This window comes from Lithobates pipiens, unplaced genomic scaffold (assembly GCF_037356315.1).
Source record: "Lithobates pipiens isolate NorthernLeopardFrog02 unplaced genomic scaffold, aLitPip1_a1.2 Scaffold_10, whole genome shotgun sequence".
NCBI lineage: Eukaryota > Metazoa > Chordata > Amphibia > Anura > Ranidae > Lithobates > Lithobates pipiens.
The window spans coordinates 30,596,038-30,614,732 of record NW_027507686.1 but is presented as its reverse complement, the minus strand read 5'-3'; the positions used below and the strand labels follow the sequence as shown (position 1 = coordinate 30,614,732).

The window sequence follows — 18,695 nt, the reverse complement described above, 5'->3', positions numbered from 1 at the left end:
GACTTCTTTTGTGGTTGTGGCCTGGACCATAATTTTAGGTAGACATTATGTTCTGTTTGGCTGTATTGTTTGAAGGAGACATAACCGAATATAAAAATGTACTGCCAGCAGGTGATCAATGGTAGATCTAATGTCTGTGATATTTCCTAGTTACATGGGTATATTGCAGTAGGTTATGGTGCATTCAGCTCCACAATGCTAGACAGTGCAGACACGGTCTGAGAGGCACAGACCAGACAAACAGATGTGAAACGGAAGCAGTTTATTTAATAATCTAAGGGCCTCACAGCTATACCAGGACTATCCACCTCCTTCGGCACATTCATGCCAATGGATAAGGGATCCAAATATTTCTTCAGAAATTCGAGTAACCTTTTCTGAATTTGATTGCAGGCTCTGCAAGGTATTATTACCTACAGCTGTCATGTCACTTACACAATACACTGTGCAAGCAAGCGAGTAACTGCTATTGCAGAGCATGGTGTAAATTATGGGTCACTGACAGAAGGCGCTGCTTCAGGGCAGAAGTGAGGTACCGACACTGTAGACGGTAATGTAAGAGCAGGAGGTGCTAAGGGGCAGATTTAGCGTACATTTTAGACACAATGACCAACTTTGTTTCCTGGAGATTATTGTTGGAAAATAGATCAGCTTTCTATGGAATGCATGTCCCTAGAGCAAACTCTTACAAAAATACTACAGATAACCTAGTAAACAGTACTAAAAGACTTTTGAGTAGGCTTATAGCTTCAGCCTTAAAGGGCAACGCCAATAAAAGCAATTGGCTAAGCTCCTAATACTTTCCAGTAAACACAACAAATCTGCCAAACTCAATTAAAATTTTAGTTGAATTCAGTTTAAAGCTGAACTCCAGGAATTCAACCAGTCTGTAAAAATGTGCTGACATACTATGAGCGTAGTTCAAAAAGTATTTGCCACCTAGTGGACTTATCTCTTTACTGTACGTCTGAGAGTTTTATGGAACTTAGGAAGTACAGCTATCCCTATGCTCCAGGGGCTCTGACATGCTGCCTTCTCAAACAGAGCACCTTTGCCCAACATACCCCTCTACTGTCCATTTATAGGAGCCTTTGTATTTTGTGAATGGGTGGGAAGAGTGGCTGCATGTGATTTTGCAGCTAGTGGGACAGGGACCAGAAGGTCCAGCTTTGGAGCGCTAGAAGTATAGTGATAGCTGTGTTCCCAGCACTCCATAAAAAATGTAAATTGTAAATTAAAGTGACTGTAAAGTCTATATTTTTTCCCCCCATAAAAATAACAAACGTGTTATTTGCACAGAGCAGCCTGGATCTTCTCTCTGATCCCTCTTATGTGACCTTGGCCCCTCCCTCCTGTCGAGTGCCCCCACAGCAATCAACTTGCTATGGGGGCACCTGAGCCAAGTCACAGCTCCTTGTGTCCATCCAGAGACGGACTCCGGCCCTGCCGCCTCTCTCCCCTAATTTGCTAGCTGACTTTGATTGACAGCAGCCACAGCCAATGTCACCGCTGCTGTGTCTCAGCCAATCAGGAGGGAGAATCTCGGACAGCTGAGACACTCATGGACATCGCTAAGCAGAGAGGGACCTCAGGTAAGTATTAGGGGGGCTGCTGCACACAGAAGGCTTTTTATCTTGATCCATAGAATGCAATTTTTAAAGTCTTACAGCGAATTTTCTTTAGAAGGTAGCTGCATCCTGAATACATTCCATGGCAAATTTGCTATGCTAAGCAGCACTAACAAATAAGAGTTAACTTGGGAGTTCTGGGACTTCTTTCTTTCTGCCCATAGAAGCATTTCTAAAAGGTGTATGGTGTAAGAATGTGTAAGCACACAGAGATACATACTACATGGTAACTATGAGGCCTGCACACTAAAGTCCTGCCTTGCCACTGGCTCCAGACGCCGCTACTTGTCCTTAAGTTTATGAGCTAACCCCAGAACACCTCATTTCTTAGAGAGGGAACAAGGAAAGGAAAAATAAATGCTAAATGGAAAAACATTACTCTCATCTCACTAAACTTGAAGCTCGCATTCACAGCAAGCCATACAGATTGTCAGCAGCAGAATCCAACTCTGCTGTACTTACAGATGAAAGTCAGCACAGACCACATCCAGTCAGATCAATGTTGTATAACCTACTATAACTTCTATAATCTACAGAATCTGTCTGAGAAATCAGTGAGAAATGAATAGCAGTCATCCAGGAGAATGCCAAGTATGTCTGATTTGCAGAGTTGTACAAAATGCTGATAAGCTGAAACTTCAAGTTCCATTGTCAAGTTGTTGAGATCATTACAGAGGCACTCCAGTCGTTTTTGTGTTAAAAGTCAGCAGCTATAAAAACTGTATCTGCTGACATTTATAAAACACATACTCACCTGTCCCATGATCTAGAGATGTGCTCACCCGAGCCGTCTCTTCTTTCCCTCTTCTGACCCCAGTGCTGGCATCTCTACTGTGGGCACCCGGCTGTGACAGCTTGCAGCTTCACAGCCGGGTGACCACTGTGCATGTGTAAGTCACGCTGTACCTGCTGAATGGTCCGGCAGTCTTCTGGAACCTGTGACGCGTCCCTGAACACTGAAGGGAGGGGGGAGGAGAACTTGCGTCTGGATCGCCTAGGCAATCCAAACTGTTCCCACAAATTGTCCAAAATGTCTTGGTAGGCTGATGCCTTAAAGCGGAGTTCCACCCAAGAGTGGAACTTCCGCTTTAAAGAGGAAGTAAACCCTGATGGGTTTACTTCCTCTTTGATTCCCTGCAAAGGTAAAGCATAATAGGCTACTATGCATCGCATAGTAGTCCATTATGTGTCACTTACCTGACACAGGAGCCAGCAAAGTCACCGTTGTCCCCTGTAGTCCGGAACATCCATCTTCTCGGTGGGTCTCGCTGCTCCGCCACTGTCGTTCGGTGTTGCCACGATAACGTCACTCCCGCGCATTTGCACGGGAGCCGCCACTCGCGGCATATCGCGAGTGGCGTCTTTCGCCACGGTGCCTGTCTTTCTGCAAATATCTCCTAAACCGTGTAGGTTTAGGAGATATTTATTGGACCTACAGGTAAGCCTTAATCTAGGCTTACCTGTAGGTCAAAGTTGGTTGTAAGGGTTTACCACCACTTTAAGCACTCCTTGCTCCTTTTTTTGGGGGGGGGGGTGGGTACCTTGTTTTTATGGGAACTTCCTGTCCCACTTCCTGCTTCCATCTCTTGGCCACCTAGGCGACTCCTCCTCTCCCTCTAGGCGGCCCCTCCCTCTCTGCAATTTCTGGGACATGTCACAGAAGATAGCCTGGCCACTAGCAGAGCACAGCGCGACTCGCACTTGCACAGTGCGCACCTGGCCATGAAGCTGGCCGGGTGCCTACAGTTGCTATGACGGTGTCGTGGAGAGGAGGCGAAGGCTCCAGGTGGCAGCAGTGCTGGACCGTGGGACAGGTGAGTGTCTGTTAAAAGTCAGCAGCTACACTTTTTGTAGCTGCTGACTTAATAAACTAAAAAACAAGTGGAACTCCGCTTTAAGTGTTCCCTTCACTGGAACTAACGGGGCCAAGCCCAACCCCAGAAAAACAACCCCTCACCATAATTCCCCCTCCACCAAATTATTTGGTCTGGTGCACAAAGTAAGGTCCATAAAGACATGTATGAGTGAGTTTGGGGTAGAGGAACGTGACTGGCTTGCACAGTCCTGACCTCAACCCGATAGAACACCTTTGGGATGTATTCGAGCAGAGATTGTGAGCCAGGCCTTCTCGTCCAACATCAGTACCTGACCTCACAAAGCGTTGAAGGTATTATAGGTGCAAAGGGTGGTCCAACTCAATATTGAACCCTATGGACTAAGACTGGGATACCATTAAAATTCATGTGCATGTAAAGACAGGTGTCCCAATACGTTCAACAAGTGCACAGCAGTGTTTCTCAACCTTTTTTCAGTCAAGGCACCCTTTAAAATTATGGACAGTCTCAAGGCACCCCATTCTAAAATGTAAAAAACGATTCTAATAGCTTTACATAATGCGGGAGCATCGACACACGTAGTACACCCAACATTGGAGTTAATTTATTCTTACAAAGCAAATACACTTTTGCACACTAGTACCAACTAATAAATATTCCAGTGTTTCTCCTCCCCCTAAGTTTCTCTCCATCACTCAGCTAATGTAACCAAAGTTTTGATGGAGAGGAGCAGGGGAGGGTCAAGCACGGATGCTGTGCAGGTGATCAACACCCTTCTTATCAAAACTGATATGGTGCACATTAAAAACCTGTGACTTTGCTTAACTAAAAGGCAGGCTTGATCCACCTGCTTGCTTACATTTTTGGGCAATTTTTAGGCATTTTGCCAATGCGCCCCTGAAGAATCCTCAAAGCACCCTGGTTTAAAAAGGCTGGTGTACAGTGCATCCGGAAATTATTCATAGAGCTTCTCTTTTTCCCCATTTTGTTATGTTATAGCCTTATTCCAAAATGGATTCAATTAATTAATTTCCTCAAAATTCTACAAACAATATCCCATAATGACAATGTGAAAGAGGTTTGTTTGAAATCTTTGCAAATTTATTAAAAATGAAAAAAACTAAAAAAATTACATGTACATAAGTATTCACAGCCTTTGCCATGACACACAAAAATTGAGCTCAGGTGCATCCTGTTTCCACTGATCATCCTTGAGATGTTTCTACAACTTGATTGGAGTCCACCTGTGGTAAATTCAGTTGATTGGACATGATTTGGAAAGACACACACCTGTCTATATAAGGCCCCACAGTTAACCGTACATGTCAGAGCACAAACCAAGCCATGAAATCCAAGGACTTGATTGTTGACCTCCAAGACAGGATTGTATTGAGGCATAGATCTGGGGAAGGTTACAGAAACATTTCTGCAGAATTGAAGGTCCCAATGAGCACAGTGGCCTCCATTGTAAATGGAAGAACCAGAGCTCTCCCTAGAGCAGGCCGCCCGTCCAAACTGAGCGATCGGGGGAGAAGGGCCTTAGTCTGGGAGGTGACCAAGAACCCGATAGTCACTCTGACAGAGCTTCAGCATTTCTCTAAGGAAAGAGGAGAACCTTCCAGAAGAACAACAATCTCTGCAGCACTCCACCAATCAGGCCCGTGTGGTAGAGTGGCCAGATGGAAGGCACTCCAGTAAAAGGCACATGACAGCCCACCTGGAGTTTGCCAAAAGGCACCTGAAGGACTCTCAGACCACGAGAAACAAAATTCTCTGGTCTGATAAAAGAACGATTGAACTCTTTGGTCCGAATTTGCAAGCGTCATGTCTGGAGGAAACCAGGCACCGCTCATCACATGGCTAATACCATCCCTACAGTGAAGCATGGTGGTGGCAACATCATGCTGTTGGGATGTTTTTCAGCGGCAGGACTGGGGAACTAGTCAGGATAGAGAGAAAGATGAATGCGGCAATGTACAGACATCGTTGATGAAAACCTGCTCCAGAGTGCTCTGGACCTCAGACTGGAGCGAAGGTTCATTTTCCAACAGGTAAACGCCCTAAGCACACAGCCAAGATAACAAAGGAGTGGCTACGGGACAACTCTGTGAATGTCCTTGAGTGGCCCAGCCAGAGCCCAGACTGGAACCCGATTGAACATCTCTGGAGAGATCTGAAAATGTCTGAAAAGCATTTTCAACATTAATGATTTTAAGATTGTTGTGATGTCACTACCCATCCTTTCATCAATGTTTGGCAGCCTGGAGGAGGGATCTTTGGTGTGTCGAATGTCACCCCAACCCCCCCCCCCCCCCCCGTCCCGGTCCCGGTCCCCCAGTGGATTTAGTGAGGATTCAAAGAACTATATTTCCCATGATTCTTGGAAAATGTCAAATAATTGCCCATATAGTTGGGCAGTCCTGTCATTTGGATATGCTGTCCATCAAGGGGTGAGGGCATGCATGGGTGGGACAGACAGGAGAGCATCACAAAACAGATCCAATCATCGCAGGTAACTCTCATAGAAAGTCGGATTCAGTTACATTAGGGAATTGATTATAAAAAGATGCATTAGTTCTTCAGACCGAAGTTCAACTTTAAAATATATCTGAAGCCAAAATGTTTTTGGATGGTTAAAACCGCTGGTAGGTTTATTTTGTTATATGTTTTTTGTCCTCTGTCTGGGGTTTCCACATTTAGTACTGTATTTTCTGGCGTATAAGACTACTTTTTACACTTAAAAAAAATGCCCACAAATCAGGGGTCGTCTTATACGCCGGGTATACAATGCTGCCCGATGGATGTCAGCCCCCAAATGTCTGCTAATACTGTATGTGGCTTCAGCTACAAACAGTATACGCCGTTGAGCCAATCCCGGCGAGCGATGTATTCTATTAATGAATACAGAGCCTGCTTGGATTGGAGTAACAACCTCTCTCAATCCAAGCAGGCTACATAGAGTGTAGAGTAGCCTGCTCGGATTGGCTTTGAGAGAGAGAGAGAGAGGCAAGGGTTGATGATGCTACAGCCTCTGCCAATCCAAGCAGGCGTTGTATTCATTAAAATAATACACCGCTCACCATACTTCCCTGGGTAAATCCATTCAATGATCGCCTACTACTATACATCCTGCTGTTTGCCTTTGAGGTCCCAGGCACCCAAGAGGGACAGGTAAATCTGGGACATATGACAGGGGGGTCATTAAATGCATTTTGGTGGACAATTCCCATAGAATGTAACCCAAAAGTGGTATAGGTTTGGTTAGTGAAAAATTCTACTTTCCAGAGTTGTGGCATTGAATAGATCTCTGTTTGTGTTATTATTGTTTGATTTACTTTATGACATATCACAGCATGGCGGATGAGTAGTTGGCATTCTTGCTTTGTGTTTTTTAATGGTTCTAATGTTTTTTTTAAATGGTGTTGCCTCAGAAGGGGGGTAGTCTTATACCACGAGTATTGCCCAAAACCTATGTTTTCACTTGAAAAAAAGGGGTTGTCTTATACGCCAAGTCGCCTTATACGCCGGCAAATACAGTACTTCCTGTCCTGTAGACTCAAAAGGAGGGGAAAAGATATATTTCCAATGTAAGGGAAATCCTCCAAGTGTCTCCTTTATTCTGGTGGCAATTCAAAACTTGGGTTTACTTCCTCTTTCATTCCCTGCAAAGGCAAAGCATAATGGACTACTATGCATTGCATAGTAGCCCATTATGTGTCACTTACCTGACACAGGAGCCAGCGAAGTCACCGCTGTCCCCTGTAGTCCGGTGCATCCATCTTCTCGGTGGGTCTCGCAGCTCCGCTGCTGTCATTCGGTGGAGCCGCGATTACGTCACTCCCGCGCATGTGCATGGGAGCCGACACGCGCGGCAGCTCCATTATTGGAAATGCCGCGCTCAGTGCGCCTGCACGCCGCTGTCTACGGCGCATGCGCCGTAGACAGCGGTGCCTGTCTTCGGGCAAATATCTCCTAAACCGTATAGGTTTAGGAGATATTTCTTGGACCTACAGGTAAGCCTTAATCTAGGCTTACCTGTAGGTCAAAGTGGTTTGTAAGGGTTTACAACCACTTTAAAAATCACCTACTGACTTTCAGATTAGACTGCCTGGTTACTTAATTCCATAATATTTTGTCCAGTCTTGATTACCTATAAAATGCAGCTTCAATTTATGTGTGTGATGAGAAAGTTGAACTTACATTAGGTTAGAACAGTAGTATCCCGCCATTGGTGCCAGTAGGAAGAATAGCACCTCATATAATTTGGAGAAATAGTGCCCCATCATTGGTGTAAGTGGGAGGAATACTGCCCCATCTTTGGTGTCAGTGAGAATAATAGTGCCTCATATCATTGGGAGGAATAGTGCCCTTTGGAACGGATAATGGCTAGCAAAGGGCCGTATTCGTTCCCCTTGGGCCACAGTTTGGCGATCACTGGGTTAGCGTATGTTCCTTGGCTGAACAAATTGGTATTTACAGTGGGGAAAATAATGATTTCATCCCCTGCAGATTTTGGAAGTTTGCCCACTTACAAAGAAATTAGGGATCTATATATGTTATCATAGGTGTATTTTAAGTGATAAAGACAGAATACCAACCATAAAAAAATCACATGACACAAGCTGGAATGGCTTCAATGTTATGCTCCATACACGCCTATACAAGTGTGATGCTGCATCGCGAACCTGTTCATTTTAGTCAGCTGCCCTTTGTGCAAAAACTGCACAAAAAATATGCAAAATCTAATTTTTTTTTTTTTTTTAAAAAGATGCTCCTCACCAAAATGCATGGAATTTTGTTTCAAACACAATAGCAAAGAGTGTTGGGGCACCATTAAGAATTATTGTCACCGTGGTACTCCACGGTACGTTTTTCTGCATCCCAGGACTGAAATCTACACTTGCATCAACCTGCACCTCTGGTGTTGAAATGCAGTGAGGGGGATTTATCAGAATTGGAGCAGACAGAATCCGGAGCAGCTTTGTATTGCAGCCAATCATCCTCTATCTTTCATTTTCAAAGCATATCTGAACACTCAATCTGCACAAACAATCTGAAGGTGGAAGCTGATTGGTTGCCATGCACAGCTGCCTGATTCCGTCCGTTCCACTTTTGATAACTTGCCCCTCATAGTTTCTTGTAGTTTGGCACTGGTTAGGAAACGGCCCTTTTAGTAATGTTTCTCCTTTTTATCCATTCCCTATGTATTCCCAAGCCTCTTTTTTTATGTGGAACTCCAAAGCTTCCCATACTATCCCATACTATCCCATACTATTCCTCTGATGCACTGAGAAGGAGTCCTTGTACGCCCAGCAAGGGTTAAGCAGCAGCGTCTGTGAAATTTGGGAAACCACAAGCTCTGCTCTGCCCAGCAGTGAATGGGAATTCACTTAAGTGCCTCGTCTAACAGTGACAGTATCCAGTGTACACATCCAGCATGGTGTAGCTGTAAATACCAGGCGTACCTGTGTCATTATATATCCGTCAGACCCTCTGATCAGCTCCCTGTGGATTCCTGGCCAGGAAACCTACCTACGCAGAGGCTGGGAGGTCCGAGACATTACACACTGACAGCGGAAGGGGCTTCTGTCTATTACCTAAACAATATCCTCCTTTTCTCAAAAGACGCATCAAATCGCTGCTCGGCGTCAGCGTAGCACAGGGCACTGTGATTGGCACTGGTTAGCCAAGTCCCCAATACACGTCAAGCTGTGGCTGAGTGAGAACAGTACTTGTCTTGGCAGATGCCGCAGTTTGCATAGGAATTAAGCTACAGAGACGGCTGCACATGTGTCTTTAGAATAACCCCACTGTACTCCCTCATTCTATATACTGCGGCTAACTGCTGTCATTATCACACACAGAAAAGGGCTCTGTTCTAAGAGACAAAAAAAAAAGTATATATTCCATTTTCCATTCCAGATTATTACAGCATGGCAACTTAACCCCATCAATGTCAGATTCCTGAGCACACTCCAAGTCTTGCAGCTAGCAGATAAATAAATGAATCAGTCCTCACAGAAAACAGACCGGCAGTGGAAGTGTAGGACAGGGGTTAATGATGACAGGAGGAAGAAAGGAATGCCCCTTAGTGTCTAGTGATGAGGAACTCCCCTTGAAGAGACAGCTGTTTTCCCTACAGCTGATGTTGAGTCCACGCCCCTTCTCCAACCCACAGCCAGAGATTAAAAATCCCCGATCTCGGGGAAGGCAGGTCATTGTACCGTCCCAACCAGAACTGCTACAATGTATTTAACCATCCTTCATTCAGAACTTGTCACGTTCATTCATTCATTGGCTTAAACTTTGGAATCACATGACTTCATCGACTGGGGTTTTTAAAGATGGCTACCCCACGGTGCTCTTAATATTTTTTTCGTTAAGTAAGCAAGGAAGAGTAACATTGTATATAGGCTGCAACTTGATGTCTAGTTAGTAAAGAGTTAAAAGAATCATTTGATACATTCGGCATACAGTAAGTGATAGGAAGGGTTAAATGCCTTTGATGATCCATACAACTAAGAGCAAAATCTGAGAAAGTAGGTAGGGGGAGCTAGTGACAGCATCCGAATCTGTCAAACCGGCAATGTATAAATACCCGGTCCCATGCCGTGATATGAAGATGAGCCCTGGCAGAGAAAGGGCACATATATATCATGCATATGATTTATATCATACATATATCATATCATATCATACATATGTAATATCATATATATTTCATACATATATATCATTACCTATTCTGACACTTTCAGAGAAAGTGATACAACGGCTGTCACACTGTTAGAAAAACATCTGTCTCCACTGGCATAACTTTGAAATGCCACAGCAAGCTGTCCTGTCCTTTATATATATTACCCATCAAAGGAAATAAAAATGCATGCTATACTCAGAAGAAACCAAAAGTAAAATCACTAAATGAATGGCAACACACCGCCAACACAGAACAGTTTCCAGCGTCCAATGGCACAGGCTGGCTGACTGTCAGTTTTCTTCATGGGATCCAATTATAGCATGCTGCCCACTGCACCCCCTGCCAACACAGCACTACTGCCACTGCATCTGACCACAGCTCCTATGCCTGGAAAATGCCTGAGTGATATGCATGCCAGTGCTTACAGAATTCTGCTCCTTGCACATAAAACTTACATCCAGTCTAACTGCACGTTTATATTCACTGTGTCATTTGCCAATCACTGCCAGCCATCTAAACAACAGTATCACAGAACTGAAGACGCTATGCAGTCTGCTGTATAAATGAAATCTTCACATGCACAGATTATATCAATCAGGCTGCGAGGTAGCAGAGAGAAAGCCTTACCTCCATATCAGTTTGCTGTCATGGGGGGTTTCCTTATTGTTTTCCGGCTGCAGCAGTCATTGGGAGCGAGAGACAGCAGCGGTAGTGTACTAGTTCCGTAGTAATGTATGAACAGACTGAGAAAGCTTCATTACTGTGCAGAGTGCCTGGAAGTGAAGCTCACGCCCTCTCAGGCTGCATTAGCCAGTAGCATGGAGCATCCAGCAGCTGTAGACTCAGTCACTGCTCAGCTGCTGGAATAGGATTCCCCTTCCCCCCTTCTCCTGGGCTGCTGTGCCACTGCTGTCACCTGTCAGTGCCTACTGCTGCTTTGGGTTAAGGCAGCGAATGCACCCTAGTTTTCTTTTCTTCTTCGACCCTTTGGTTTATCACATATGCTAATAGGCAAACACTTTTTGAAGCTTGATTTATGACAGATTTTTCCAAACATTTCCAGATGGCGATCAGGCTAAGCGGCATAAAAGAGTTTGAAAATATGCACCAGATTGAGCGTTTTAAATGAGGCATTTTTTTGTATATGTAATTGAACATATTTTGTACGTGTAACCTGTTCGCAGGGACCGTTACTCATATGCATGCACTTGCATTAACTTTGTGTCAAGTGATAGTCTTAGTTTTTGCTCAACATACTTCACAACTATCTAAAGTAGGAAAAAAAGACCCCTGCTTCAAGTGTAAATTATAGCTCATTGCTGTTCCCCAGTTATACTTCCATCAATTCAAACAATTATTTCAGACAACTATTAGTACTCAAGTACTGAATTCCGGGGATAACAAAAAATGCTTTCTATTGGACTCGAGGACCTGCAACCACTTGAGTATGGGGAAGAAGAGACTGAGAGGATGACTATGGAGGAAGCCTGCAGGAGCGTAGGATCGTGTAAATAAAACAGCTTTTTGCGCCTAAGAGAGCATAGGAGAGCATTTATCCCCTGCAGTGTGGTGGCAACCCCACTGCAAGGGAGGAATTTTCCTTTCCCCGGAGATGGGTTTTAAAGAAAGCCAGACATAATTAAGCTTTGGCAAGAATATGAATATTACGATATTCAATTATTATGTTCACTTAGTTTAACTGTGCAGGCTTTTCTATTAGACATTTATATTTGACCCCTTATTTAGCTCTGAACTGGTCACTCATATGAAGGGCTTGTGTTGATAGGCTTTGATGAGCAATTTAAAGGAGAAGTATAGCCAAAGCTTGTCTGGCTGTACTTCTCCTATTGATCACAGGATTGCAATTCGTTCTCCAATCCTGTAACGCATTTTCACCAGATAGCAGTCTGAAGTCCTCTCTCTGCTGACGTCACAGATTTCAGTCTGCTCTCTGCTGACATCATGGATTTCAGTCCGCTCTCTGCTGACGTCACAGATTTCAGTCCGCTTTCTGCTGACATCATGGATTTCAGTCCAGGCACCACGTCATCACGACAGTGAAGTCTGGATCCACCAGGTGCATGGACTGACACCTGGCTCAGCCTCTCAGGGAGCTACTGAGAGACTGGCCGGCTGCTCTCACCCCTTCCACAACCCAGCGTTCTAGTGAGCAAGGAGGGGGCAGAGCAAAGAGCTGTGACTGACATTCACCAGCTCTCTGCTCGGGGAGCTGTCAGACACGAGCAATCAGCATTGTTTGATCGCTCGGCTCTCAGTGCAGAGGCACGTAGGGGGGACAGATGCAGCATCGGACCCATGATGCATTCTCCTAGGTAAGTATTAATATATATATTAAAAAAAAGCACAAACCCATACTTCTTTTTTAAGCTTTCTTTTGAAATCAGTTTAAGATACTTTTGAGATCATTAAGACTTCATTGAAAATGCAGTTTTCCTGCATTTGGCCTGCACATAGCAAAGGCCGGCCTTACATGGTTCGAATATTTGCCGGTTTAGCAAGAACTGGTGAGATTACAACCGTTAATAGGCAGGCTTATCGACCAATCAACTTTGGTACAATCAGCTAGCCAGATTCTCTTGCGATTATCACTGTCTTCTACCGGAGGGGATGGCTTCCCCCTCCCTCTCCCACCCTAGAGAAAACAATTGTTGATTCCTCTGTCAACACTGCCTGGTTTGATGGAGGGATCGTGCAAATTTTTTTCCTGCAACAAACTTTTCCAACTCTACTGAGCGGGAAGGAGGTAAGGGGACGATGACTAGAGTATGCAGCTCTAGCTGAACTGGTCTGTGCCATGTCTGTCACAGACACAGCATAATACACATAGCAGATCACAATTTGTTAACTAGGAGCAGCATCTGCTGCATTTTCTCAGCTTAAAAGAGCAGTGCAGGCATAAAGCTGGTGCCACTCTGTGGTAATTCCCCAGTATGGCCTACCTGAAGTTCAAACCTGCAACCTTTGAAATAAAAAGCTGACAGAAGATCAAGCGATTTATTCGAAAAATCATGTCAGCTACCCGGATTCATGTGCACACTAGGAAAGGACGGGAGAATCTATTTTGATGACTCATTAAATACAGACACGGCAGTATATGGCAAAATTACAATCCTTTATGTCTCTAGCACATGCAGAAACTTTGACAGTCACTGGAAGTCTCAGAAAAAAAAGGATCTCAACCAAGAGACTTGAACCCTCTACCCCTGCAGCGTCGACAGCTCACACTTAGATGTGAGGCCTTTTTGCAGCCTTGTGAACTTGCTGTGGTGGTATTGAACTCTCGTGATCCAAAACTGACATATTTTTGTTAGGTAGGAACATTGCTTGTTGGTAAAAAGCATATTTATATATGAAGGTCCACATCAAACCTACAAGAGGGACAATTGTTCAGGTGAGGGGCAGAAGGCTTTGGGTATAGAAAAGCCAGCTGGGAGCTGTGTTTTGTTATGATGAACATTGATTTAGCCAATTTGCAAATGGCACAGTTTAGAGAACCCATTATAATTTGGAGTAGGCTGTAGACTTTTTGTGGACCATCATCACTAGGTATCAGCAGCATTGTGCCACAACAAGGTCAGAATCGTTTGCTGTAAAGTGTTTATTGCCACTTTAAAACAGTAATTGTAGATTTTTCTTAATGTTTAAATTTGCCCCAGACTGTGGGTAGATGCCAAAAGGCTGAATCGGCCACTGGCATCCAATAACTGACCAAAGAAGTTGAGTGCACATGCTCAGCGTCATATCCAGAGGTTGTCTTTGGGAAATAGACCTATGAGTGCTTCCAGCATTGCTGCAGAGGTTGAAGGGGTGGAGGGTCAGCCTGTCAGTGCTAGGTCCATACGCCGCACACTGCATCAAATTTACTCTGCATGGCTGCTGTCCCAGAAGGAAGCCTCTTTTAAAGAAGCCTGCAAACAGTTTGCTGAAGACAAGCAGACTAAGGACATGGATTACTGAAACCATGCCCTTTTGTCCATCGAGACCAAGATAAATTTATTTGGTTCAGATGTTGTCAAGCATGAATGAATGAATGAATGAATGAAATACTTGTATAGCGCACAATGCGAACTGAATCGCCTCTAGGCGCAAGCATGTTTGATGGCAGCCAGGTGAGGATTTCAGAGACAACATTGTCTTGCCTACAGTCCAGCATCGTGGTGGGAGTGTCATGGTCTGGGGCTGCATGAGTGCTGCCGGCACTGGGGAGCTACAGTTCATTGAGGGAACTATGAAAGCCAACATGTACTGTGACATACTGAAGCAGAGCATGATCCCCTCCCTTCGGAGACTGGGCAACAGGGCAGTATTCCAACATGATGATGACCCCAAACACCCCTCTAACACAACCACTGCCTTGCTAAAGAAGCTGAGGGTAAAGGTGATGGACTGGCCAAGAATGTCTCCAGACTTAAACCCTACCATCTGCGCATGGTCTCTAACATCCACCAGCTCTGTGATGTCATCATGGAGGAGTGGAATAGGATTTCAGTGGCAACTTGTGAAGCTCTGGTGAACTCCATGCTCAAGAGGGATAAGGCAGTGCTGGAAAATTATGGTGGCCACACAAAATATTGACACTTTGGGCCCAATTTGGACATTTTCACTTAGGGGTGTACTCACTTTGTTGCCAGCTCCCAAATTTACCCTTCTAGATCAATACTTATCCCTTGATGCCCCCCAAGTTGCCCTTTCCAACACAAATCCCCTACCCCCAATCTCTTTGTGGTGCCCCCCCACCTCACATGAGGCCCTGGTGTTGCCTATCAGTGCCACCTATTAGTGTACATCAGTGCCACCTATCAGTGCTGCATTTCAGTGCTGTCTTTCAATGCCCATCAGCACTGCATATTAGTGCCTCATCTTCAAGAAAAACATTTTTTTTATTTAAAAAAACCCAGTGGTGATCAAATCCCACCAAAAGAAAGCTCTATTTGTGGGAAAAAAATATAAAAACTTTGATTACAGTGCTGTATGACCGTACAAGTGTCATTCAAAATGTGAAAGTGCTAAAGGTTGAACATTGGCATGGGCAGGAAGGGGGTGGAAGTGCCCTGTACTGAAGTGGGTAAAAAGACTTTGGGGACATTTACTAAAACCGGAGCAGACAGCTTCTGGAGCAGCTATACATATTAACCACTTTCAGACCAGACCATTTTGCTGGCTTAAGACCAGACCACTTTTTGCGATTCGGCACTGTGTCGCTTTAACTGACAGTTGCGCGGTCGTTCGACGTGGCTCCCAAACAAAATTTACGTCCTTTTTTTCCTCACAAATAGAGCTTTCTTTTGGTGGTATTTGATCACCTCTGCAGTTTTCATTTTTTGCGCTATAAACAAAAAAAGCGACAAATTTGAAAAAAAGGCATTGTTTTTTAAATTTTTGCACTAATAAATATCCCCCAAAAATAAATAAAAAAACTTTTTTCCCTCAGTTTAGGCCGACACGTATTCTTCTACATATGTTTGGTAAAAAAAATCACAATAAGCGATTATTGATTGGTTTGAGCAAAATTTATAGCGTTTACAAAATAGGGGATAGTTTTATGGCATTTTTATGATTTTTTTTTTTTTTACTAGTAATGGCGGCGATCAGCGATTTTTATTGTGACTGCGACATTATGGCGGACACATCGGACATTTTTGACACATTTTTGGGACCATTGTCATTTATACAGCAATCAGTGCTATACAAACGCACTGATTCCTGTATAAATGACACTGGCAGTGAAGGGGTTAACCAGGGGGTGGCAGTGTAGGGGTTAAGTGGGTCTTAGGGGCGTGTTACTAACTGTGTGGGGCTGGGCTGTGTGTTAGTGAACACTCATCTCTGCTCCAATCACAGGGAGCAGAGATCAGTGTCACTTGTTGGTAGGCAGAACGGGGAGATGCTGTTTACTTCCGCATCTCCCCGTTCAGCCTCCCCGTGAGATGATTGCTGGTATCCCCACGGCGATCGAGTCCACGGGACCCGCGACCGGACTCACGGGGGTCCCGAACGGCGCGTGTGTGTGCCGCTGGTGGCGCATGCGCAATGGCACGGCAGCAATTTTAAATAGACGTACCTGTACGCCAATTTGCCTGTCCGTGCCATTCTGCTGACGTGGGGGTTTCAATGGGGGTTATTTACAAAATGCAAATCCACTTTGCACTGCAAGTGCATTTGGAAGTGCAGTCACTCTAAATCTAAGGGGTAGATCTGAAATGAGTGGAAGCTCTGCTGATTTTATCATCCAATCATGTGAAAGCTAAAATGCTGTTTTTTATTTTCCTTGCATGTCCCCCTCGGATCTACAGCGTCTTTACTTTCAAGTGCACTTGCAGTGCAAAGTGGATTTTCCTTTAGTAAATAACCCCCAGTGTCTAGCTTCAGCCTGTTCAATTAAGCTATGAAAATGAAAGCTGATTGGTTACCACCCTCAACTGCTTTAAATTCTGGCTACTGCAGTTGTAGCAAGCCCCCAAGTATTTACTCATAGTACTCATAGGCATTAGATGTCATTCCTCTGATCTGGGTGTTTTCATACAAATAGACTGACAATATAACGCCTTTGGGGCACCTCAGACAGTCCTGTATGACTATTCCTAGCAGACAAAGCACTCAAACTGGCTGGAAAACTGTACCTATTCATTATTTTCCTTGTACACCCCTATGGATAGTCTTGTTTATTACTATACATACAAACTGTATTTGTAAAGCAAAGCAAATAGCTTAATTCCAAATAAACTGACAATCTGCACTGGTGATTTTTGGATCTTCCAGTCAGTCTACAAACAATGAATATATTACTTGTGGGAAAGACCACAAAAAGGTTAGTTATAAATGACGATATTCAAAAAGGTTTGTTTTTTAAATCATGACAAACTATACCTGTTATCCCCACCATGGCCCCCTGCGGTCTTTGGCCAACTTCAAACTTGAAATAGGTTAATGTTCTGGTTTATATCACAGCTGACTGTAGTTTCCAGTCATCTTCTCCCTTTTCTTTTCTATAACTTGCTCTCTTTCACAATCTCCAGTTAAAACAGTAGCAAAGTCCCAATCTTAACCTGTACCCACAGGTAAGCAATAGGTAAAGATGTTACCCACGCATGTGTAGTGACATTCTGCATTCAGGGCAGTGAGGGCACACAGCATGCCATGGAATGCAGAGCCTCTTGCCATGGCTCCTGTATGCATGCGTGGGAGTGACAGCATCACGGTCCCAGCCATTCATACATCTGGAGCCCATGAACCCTGAAAGAAGAACGGGTGAAGGTGGAAGCGCCGGGGGAGCCATAACAGCGTTGCACTGCAGCGCTCTGTTTGCAAGGAAGTCTGTCATAATGCACTAGTGACTTGCATACTAGTACATTATAGGATAAACATGCAGGGGGCCCTCTTTTTTTGCAATATACCCAAAATAGTGCAATTTTCTCACCAATAATCATTCCAACACACATGGTTTTGCTTTATTGGCTCTTTGCAGCACCTCTTCATTTGTTACCTGGTCTGTCCAGCTAATTTTCCAGATCCTTCTGTAGCATTATAACATTGTGAGGGAAAGCATTTCTGTGTCATACCTGAGAATGGACCAGACTTGCATTTTCAGCAGTCTTTACTTTGTGCTTAGAGGAAGATTCTACCTTCTAAGTACACAGACAAACTATTACTAGTCTTTCAATATATTTCATTTTCTTCCAATTCCCATATCAGTTATCTGTGTGGCTTGCACGCAAGGTTTGCACAAGCAATAAGCAGTGGTTTGGAAAGCCCTCTGGCTGTAAAGCTATCCAATTGACTATTTATGTGTGTACAGGTTTGTGTATTACAGCAGACTGCACAGTTAGATGCTCCGTCGCTAAAGAGGATGTTTTAGCCTAAACAGGACATAAATTCCTAAGACTTTGTCCGCTGTTACTCTATGCAGTTGTTGCTGGGAGGATAAACAGACCGAATATGTCTCAAGAAGGCTTCTTCAAAGGAAGAATCAATGTGTGGCCCAAATGGCTTGCTCAACTGAACCAACCAGTTCACTAGGATTTTCTGATATTTCTGGTGGTAGTGTAGTGGTAGTGTCCTTACTAAGGGAATACATAGTCTGCTGTAGCTGAACGCACCTTCTTAAAAGGGCAGTTACTTGTCATGCTGATCTAATGGCTTCAGTACTTTCACGAGCTTGAAATACGAATGCAGTCTTAGCCCTTGTACACACGGTCGGAGATTCCGACAACCAAATCCGTCGGATTTTGTCCGTCAGATTTTGTCCGTCGGATCTTGTCCGAAACTGTTGCATACACACGGTCGGACAAAGTTGTCGAAAAATCCGATCTTTCAGAATGCGATGATGTAATTTCGTTACGATGGGACTACGTTCAGGCTAGTAGCCAATAGCTTTGATGTAGGAATTTGATCTGAGCATGCGTGGCACTTGGTCCGATCGGAATTCTCTACACATAGTATGTCCTATCGGACCAGTTTGTCAGAAAATATTTCCAGCAAGTTGGAAAAGTTGGTCCGACGGATATTCCGACAAAC

The 18,695-nt window shown here is 44.2% G+C and overlaps 1 protein-coding gene across 3 annotated transcripts in view; it reads right to left on the bottom strand.

The window, feature by feature from the left end:
* Nucleotides 1–18,695, bottom strand: part of ZNF469 (zinc finger protein 469) — a 609,231-nt gene that overhangs the window by 116,913 nt on the left and 473,623 nt on the right. For 2 of the 3 annotated variants that reach the window (XM_077453366.1, XM_077453367.1), the window contains exon 1: nucleotides 10,788–10,891. The exons of the other annotated variant lie outside the window; for it this stretch is intronic. The gene's annotated coding sequence lies outside the window, so the exon portion shown is untranslated. Of the gene's footprint in view, nucleotides 1–10,787; nucleotides 10,892–18,695 lie in introns of those variants that run through there. 3 annotated transcript variants of the gene reach the window in all.